At 34.3% G+C, this 8247-nt stretch overlaps 1 pseudogene; it reads right to left on the bottom strand.

Moving 5' to 3' along the window:
- Positions 1-7126: 7126 nt before the first annotated feature.
- Positions 7127-7245, bottom strand: LOC111730153 (annotated as a pseudogene).
- Between the last annotated feature and the right edge of the window lie 1002 nt (positions 7246-8247).

Consider the following 8247-nt stretch of genomic DNA (forward strand, 5'->3'; position numbering starts at 1 on the left):
CAACTAGAGAAAAATCTAAGATATCAGTCTGCAATGGCAGAAGGCAGGATGGGGCGAGGATGTGAGGCTGCCTGGTCCTGAGTGGCTGAGTGGGACAGAGGCTGCAGCAGTAGCAGCAACAGCTACAAACACTTCTTATGTAGACCATGTCCATGAGCGGACTTTTGTGCTGACAGACTCGCTGACTCTGTCCACTAGCACCTGGTCAGAAGCGCGGAAGGGCACCAGGGACTTACAGGGGGACACTGAGTTGTCAGAGTGATGGCTGAAGGAGAGGCTCTCTCCCAAACAAAAGTGCCAGCGGTATCCATTGTTTATCTGTTGAGCTCTCCCGCCTCCCAGTGTGTGGACTCAGCTCCACTATAGCCGAGATGTTATCAAACTTGATAACAGAGGTCACTCTTCCCAGAAGATTCCCTGAAACCCTGCCTGCCCCAACTTGCAGCCCCACCCATACCACATCCAGGTGTGTCCTTGCTTAATCAGGTGCCCCTTGCTGAGCAGCACCTGCACTCACACTGGTGGCAGCTGGCTTTGGTTTCTGGTGTGGCCTTTTGAGGCAAGTATAATCATAGCATCTGTGGATTGCTTGCTGAATCTTAACAGGTGGCCCCAGAGGGGCACAGGCTAAATTTGGCCTGCAGCTGAACCCCTCTCAGGTCTGTGCCACTGGACACTTACCACACAAAGCCACACTAATAAGTCTGGGAGACTTCAGAGCTCTGCTTAGTACATAGAAACAGACACAGAAAGGCAGCCAAAATGGGAAGGCAGAGAAGCAGAAACCACATGAGAGAACGGAACAGGGATCCAGAAATAATGGAGTCAAGCAATCTAACAGATGCAGAGTTCAAAACACTGGTTATAAAGATGCTCAATGAACTTATAGAAAGTGTACATGAATTCAGTAAGAACTTCAACAAATAGATTTAAAAAACATGAAAATGGAAATGGAAATTATAAAAGGGAACCAGTTAGAAATGAAGAACACATTATCTGAGATGAGAAGTATATTAAATGGAATAAACAAAGTGAATAAAGAAGAGGATCAAATGACCTATATAGAGGATGGGAAAGCCAAGGACACCCAACCTGAATGGCAAGAAAACTATAATAATAATTCTGTGGGACACTATCTAAGGTAAAAATATCTATGTCATAGGGGTACCTGAAGGAAAACAAGATGTTGAAGAGTTATTTAAAAAAAAATAATGATAGAAAACTTCCCTAACCTGGTGAAGGAAATAGACATGTAACCCCAGGAAGCTCAGAGAGTCCTCAAAACCAGGAACCCAAAGAGGCCCACAGTAAGACACATAATTACAATGCCAAAGATTAAATACAAAGAAACAAGCTTAAAAGCAGCAAGAGAAAAGCCCTTAGTTACCTACAAGGGAGCACCCAATGAGACTGACAGCTGATTTCTCAAGAGAAACTATGCAAGGCAGAAAGGCTTGACACAAAATATTCAATGTGATGAAAACCCAGAATCTACAATCAAGAATTCTTTATCCAGCAAAGCTGTCATTCAAAGTTGAAGGACAGATAAAGAGCTTCCCAGATAAAAATAAGCTAAATGAATTTATCACCACCAAGCCAGTATTACAGAAAATGGTGGAGAGACTTCTTTAAGAAGAGAAACATGAATCAAAAGCAAGAATAAAGAATGGTAACAATTACACATCTATCAACAAGTACCTCAAATGGAAAAGAAGTAAGTACTCCAACCAAAAGATAGAGTGGCTGAATGGATAAGAAAATGAGACCCCTATATATGCTGCCTACAAGAGACTCACTTCAGATTAAAAGAAACACACAGACTAAAAGGAGGGTGATGGAAAAAGACATGGTCTTGATGGATCTAGAGGATATTGTGCTGAATGAAATGGGTCAGATAGAGAAAGACAAATATCACATGACTTCACATACATGTGGAATCTAAAGGACAAAACAGCAACAATTAAAATGGAAATAAACTCATAGATACAGAGAATATTTAGAGGGATACTAGATGGAAGGGTGTTGGAGAGAACAAAAAAGGCAAAAGGATTAAGAGGTACAAGATAGTTGTAGAATAGACATGGAGATGTAGAGTGTAGCATGGGGAAGATGGTTAATAATGTAATAAATATATAAGGGGGAAGTGGTATTAGATTCAGTGGGGTGCTCACTGCGAATTATGTGGATCTCTGGTCACTGCTATACAACTGAAACTGGTATATTATTCTATGCCAACTATAATTGAAAAAAAAAACTCATTGAATTGTACAATTTAAATATGAGCAACTAGTTGTCTATTTTAATAAAGATGAAAAAAATGCGCTTGCTTCTGTAAGGGTGTTAGGCCATTATCGGTCAACAATCACTTTTCTCAAATTCTCAATTGTGTTGTTTCTGTTCATTTAGGCAGAGTTTAGGACTATTAGATTTACAAATTCAGAATATTAAGGTTTCTCCCTGAGTTGAATAAATTGATGGTATGTGAATAAAGGATACAAACTCTGATGAGAGCTTGTATTTGGTATGAATTCTCAAGGACGTTTTTTCTCCACTACACTCAAAATCAAGGGTTAAGCTAGACAATTTTCTTTGCAGCTTTGGAGTAGTTGTGGCAGTCATTGTTGGAAAGGAAGATGGATTTTTCATTTGCCCTAGGAGTGAGAATTTTGTATTATGAGGATGGAAACCTTTTTAGACTCATTTCCATGAGTAAGCCTTGAGTCTTGCCTCCTGTTCTCTGAGCCACTCAAGGTCTCATAAATCAAATTTTAAGTTCACTTAGATCAGCAAAAAACAAAACAAAACAAAACAAAACAAAAAACAAAAAACCTCTAAGTGAAAGCCATCATCATTAAGATTTTTGTATTGTTACCTTCACTTAGTTTTTGACCTGGCTATTTATTATTGTCTTTCTACCCCCTTGATATTTCTAGGAAGAGGTTTTAAGACATGTTTTCTAGTATTTCCTGTTGTTTTCATTGGAATCTTTGTCCTGGTACTTAGTTTGATACATTCAATGTAGTGATTTTAGAGTGAGACCTAGCCAGCTGTGTTATCAACTATTTGTGTGACTATGGGCAAATTAGTAATCTCGCTGTGCCTTCATTTCTTCACCTATAAAATAATAATAAAATTTACTCAATGAAAGGTTTTATACAATAATGTATATATTTACATAACACCTAGAAAACTATAAGTGTTCCATATATGCTAGCTTGCAGCCTTAGCAATAACATCCTACAAACAATACAAATGAACTTTGTGGTTTAAAGAGCACTGGACTGATAATTGATCTGAGACTCAGCCGACCACAGTCATTGACTATAACAGATTCAGTGGAACAATAGCGGCAGGATTCCAGCTGTGATTAAAGAATGATTGTGAAGTGAAAAATTGGAGGCAATGATTGTAGAAATATTTTCTGTGGAACATAACTGTGAAAAATAGATATGAAAATTGTGGAGATAGTGTCAGAGTTAGTATAGAGTAAAAGAAAAGTTTAGTTCCATTTTAATGAGAGAAAGATGTCATAGTTTGTATAAGAAAAGGTTGGAAGTACAGAGACAGATAGAGCTCATGAAGCATTAAACATGGAAGATATGGGACAGATTTAGATGAAAGCATAAGAACCTTCAGAACAGAAGAGTCAATTTGTTCCTCTGAGATTTTAAGAAAGACAATAATTACAGATATAGGTACTGTAATTCTTATAGGCTGTGAAATTGAGCTATTTCACACTGATATCCTCAATTTTTGTGTGAATTACAACTTCACTGGAGGAGACTGAATAAATAAGCAATTTGAAGAAAAGGGTGAACTTTTGGAGCAAGGCAAAGGACATAGAACACCATTTTTCCAAATAAATACAAGCACAGTTGCACTCAGAGATCATGGACTTATAGTAGCATTAGTCTGCCTGATTATTTAATTTCTTGCATTACTCTTCCATCACCCAAGAGTAGGTTGATGGTTAAATGAATTCAAGAGGAGGAAGTTCCAGGTGTGGACGGAGAAAAAAATAAGAACATGGTGACTGTGAAATCTATGGTGGAGAGGGAAGGGACATAAGCCCTGAAGTAGTGAGAACAGAGAAGATATTTTGGAACTAAAAATTCACTGTTAGTATCAAGGTGATCTTAACTGAATAAGAAAGCAATGGGAAGTTATGGTCCAAAATTTATACATTGAAGTTTATGCTTCCAGAGCTGTTTTCTTAGGACCAATATCTCCATAAACCAAAAGGCTAGAGTGTAGAATTGAATTGATGCAGTCAATCAGTTCAAAGATTGAAGGTTTTTCATGCCTAGGAATTTGAAATGGGTTAGTGGGTGTGTCATCTACATAAACACTGATATTCATACAAAAAGAAGGTGAAGTTAAAGAGGTAGACTAAGAACTAGATACCTATAGCCTTATTGTATTCAGCAACAAGGAAGGGTAAAATGTATACTACATATAAATGTATGGATTTCAGTTGAGAGAGAGGTTGTGCAGGGTTGATTCAAAAGTGACCAGGAAGCAATAAGGAGAGAGCAGGAAAAGAAAAATTGTATATATTAGGAGTGTAACGTACATACATCTTGAGCTGAATAAGAAAAAAAGAGATGATTAAGGGAGTTACAATCTTATGATAATATGTCTGAAGTAGTAAAAGTTTTAATTGGTTTTGTGCTTCAATTTGCACATTCATTGGTAAATGTGTGGAAAATATTATTTTTTAATGTTATAATAACATTTAGGTAATTATGACTGTACTTGGCCATATAATATCTTAAATAATATTTGTCGATCAGTATTCTTCTCATTTTATAAGGAAACCTAAAACTCTAAGTGAATTCTTTTAAAAATCTACTTGACTTTTGAGTTCACCTCTTTCAAAAACACAATACAAAATACAAACAAGTAAAATTGCAGGTATTAAAAGTAGGAAACAAATAGATACAAGACACTCTGCTGAAACTCCCTTACCTGGTTCACATTTTGAACCAGATTTAAAATTGTGTTCTTAATTTTGTTGTCAGTATTTTTTGTGACTTGGGATGTATTTCAATGAATCATGCATTGTAATTGATTTATAAAAGGAACATTGTTAACTGTGTATGATTGTAATATACACATGCAACATGTATCAGTCACATCGTATATTAGGTTTCTGTCTTAAATTCATTGTTCATTAAACATGGAATAGAGTCAACGTTAAACATGAAAATGCTAAAAGTATAGTACCTATTAAACATGAAAATGCTAAAAATATAGTACCTATTAGAATTTTTATCATTCACAGTTTAACTTACTAGTATTCTACTATATATACTTGGGAGAGATCAGGGAGATTTGACAGAATGCTAATGATTCTGTCAACCATCCTCAATAAATGTTTTCTGAAATGAGAGCTTCAAGATTTCAAAGTGGATCAAGTCCCTTCAAAGAAATAGAAATTTAAAGTGGAATCATTACCAACAACAGTTTGAGTTTTATAATTTTTGAATAAAAAAGGTCCAGTAAACATGATTTTTTAAAATCCTATATCTCATTTTTTGATAATTCACTCCAAATGCACTATGAAAAATTACAAAAGAAAATAGATATTCCTGAGTTATAATTATTAATTCGATACCCAAAATTTTACATTAAATGATTTCTGTTTCAGGAAAGGTATGTTTAAAAGAGCACTTTAATCTGTTACAGTAAAATATGGCCATTTTGTGGTTATCATAATTTAATAAATTAATGATACTACAAAGTGAAATTACTCATTTATTGAAATTGTAAGTTAAGAAATAAGAACTGCTCAAAGAAGCTTAATGTACCAAGCAATCACAATGATTCTATTGTAACAATCTTTTTTTTTTCTAAATGTGATTTTGTCGTGTTACCGGGTCTGTTATAAAATATAGAAGATTAGAATCTCACAACACAAAATTGAGTAAAAGAAGATAGACAGAAAACAGAACACATATTATGACACCATCAATATGAAGTTTAAAAATACTCATAACTAATCTATTGCAATAGAAATTAGGATAGTGGTTTCCTCGGGGAGCTGGATATGACTAGAAGGCCAAGAAAGTCATTCTGGGATGCTGGTAATGTAATTCTTGGTGCAGATGTTGGTCTCATGGATGTGTCTATTTTGCAAAATTTTATTGAGCTGCGCACTTAAGATTTTTGCGTTTTTGGTGTGTGTTTGTTATACCTCAACAAATTTTGCATTAACAATAAAAAGTTTATTTTAGGGGAAATGCCCGTGTTAATCATAAGTAAAAGGACAATGTTGAACCAAATCTTTAAGCGAATTGGCATTAGTCCCAAATTTGCTCATAGTAATGTAAAAGAAATGTCTTTGATTACTTGATTCAAACTCTGATTTTAACTTTAGTTGGAAATGTGCTTTTTTAATTTCTTATGCTGTCCTTTGTTAAATGAACAAAAACTGTGAAGTGCAAAACTAAAAAGAAAACCTTTGATAACTATTTTTTCTTTGTTCTTTTTTGTTCTCTTAAGTCATAATGGGACCTAATGTTGAAATCTAATTACCATTCCTTTAATGCCAAAACTCAGCTCTGTCATTATGTAAGACATCCAGATCATCTAAAGAGATGAGCTGGTGGTAGTCAGAGCTTGTCCTATTCTAAAGCTGAGAATTTTAACTACTTAGAAAAATCAAGGAATACTCTTATCTTGAAATGAAATATCTGGGTTTTTTAAGTGACTTTGTCTAACAGGTTAAGCACATATATCAAATCTGAAGGTAGAGAGTCAGGCTCATACCATATCTTAACAGACATTTATATTATTTACTATTATTGTCATTATTATATTCCAACTTAACCACTTACTGTGTCACCTTTGGCTATTGAAATTTAATTAAAATTAAACTAACCTAAAATTTCAGTTATTAGTCACAATAGGCTTCTTTCAAGTGTTCAACAGTCAAATGTGTCTAGTGGCTAGTGTACTGTACAGAACATATTTAGAGCATTTCCATCATTGCAGAAAGTTCTATTGGACAGCTCTAATATATATAATTAGAATAATATATTCCTCTGAGAGTTTTTTTTATTAAAAGTGATTAGTTTTGTAGACCTTTTGGTACTATTTTTATTTTTATTTTTTATTTTTTTAATGCCTACAGCACCTGGTATTCCTAGGTGGTCTCCCATCCAAGTACTAACCAGGCCTAACCCTGCTTTGCTTCCGAGATCAGAAAAGATCTGGCATGTTGAGGGTGGCATGGCCATAGATGAACTTTTGGTAATGTAATGGCAAAATATAAATGCTTGATACATGATATTTAATATTAATGTCACTGGTTAAACTAAGAATAATCAGATAATGAAAATAGTAATAAAAATATAACATTTACATATCTAATATCATGAGTAGGGTATATATAACTTTGTATTAATTCACTAAGATTAATTCTGTTTTTAAATATTTCAGTATGAAATAATTCTTAAATTGGCATTCTGAAAAGTTTCCAAGAAATAGAAGCTATAAAGTGAGCCTAATATATTATGCTCACAGATTTATTAAACACAAATACACACACACACACACACACACACACACACATACACACACACACCCTATATTAAGCATCTATTTACTTTTTTAAAATTCTAAATATTAAGAAACCTTAACATGTAGGTCATAAGCACCTACCACCAGAAATATCATGGTTAACCATGACAGAAAATTATGAAAAAGGAAATTGGATTAGTATTCTAACCCTCTCGAATTATGACATGGCATTAACTCATTAGAATCTCTTTATATATATCTGGGATTACTGGTTAAAAGCTCTGAACTTTGGTTTGTCTTATTGTCATTTGAGGTATAAATGTGTTTATTTCATTGTTTTTCCCTTTAGGAAATAGGATAGATAAACACACACACACACACACACACACACACACACGATTACATACTATGCTTATACACAAAACAGCAGATAGGTAATCAATCAATCCCATCTTTGAACCAACTTGGACTATAGGCCAGAGATGAACCCATTTGACATGCCAGTCAAAACACTTGATTCATGGACTGGACTCTGTTAGTATCCATCTCCTTTAATTCACTGTTCAGTAGTTACTGTCATTCTAATGACAACAACAACCATTCAACCTTGTGGACATAAAGTCTATAAATCTATATAATATCCAGAAAAAATAGACTTTTTTGTTTTATTACTACATAAGGAACATCACTCTTATAAATAAGTCCTTTACTAAAAGTTACTTT

This window comes from Pteropus vampyrus, unplaced genomic scaffold (genome assembly GCF_000151845.1).
Source record: "Pteropus vampyrus isolate Shadow unplaced genomic scaffold, Pvam_2.0 Scaffold302, whole genome shotgun sequence".
Taxonomy (NCBI): domain Eukaryota; kingdom Metazoa; phylum Chordata; class Mammalia; order Chiroptera; family Pteropodidae; genus Pteropus; species Pteropus vampyrus.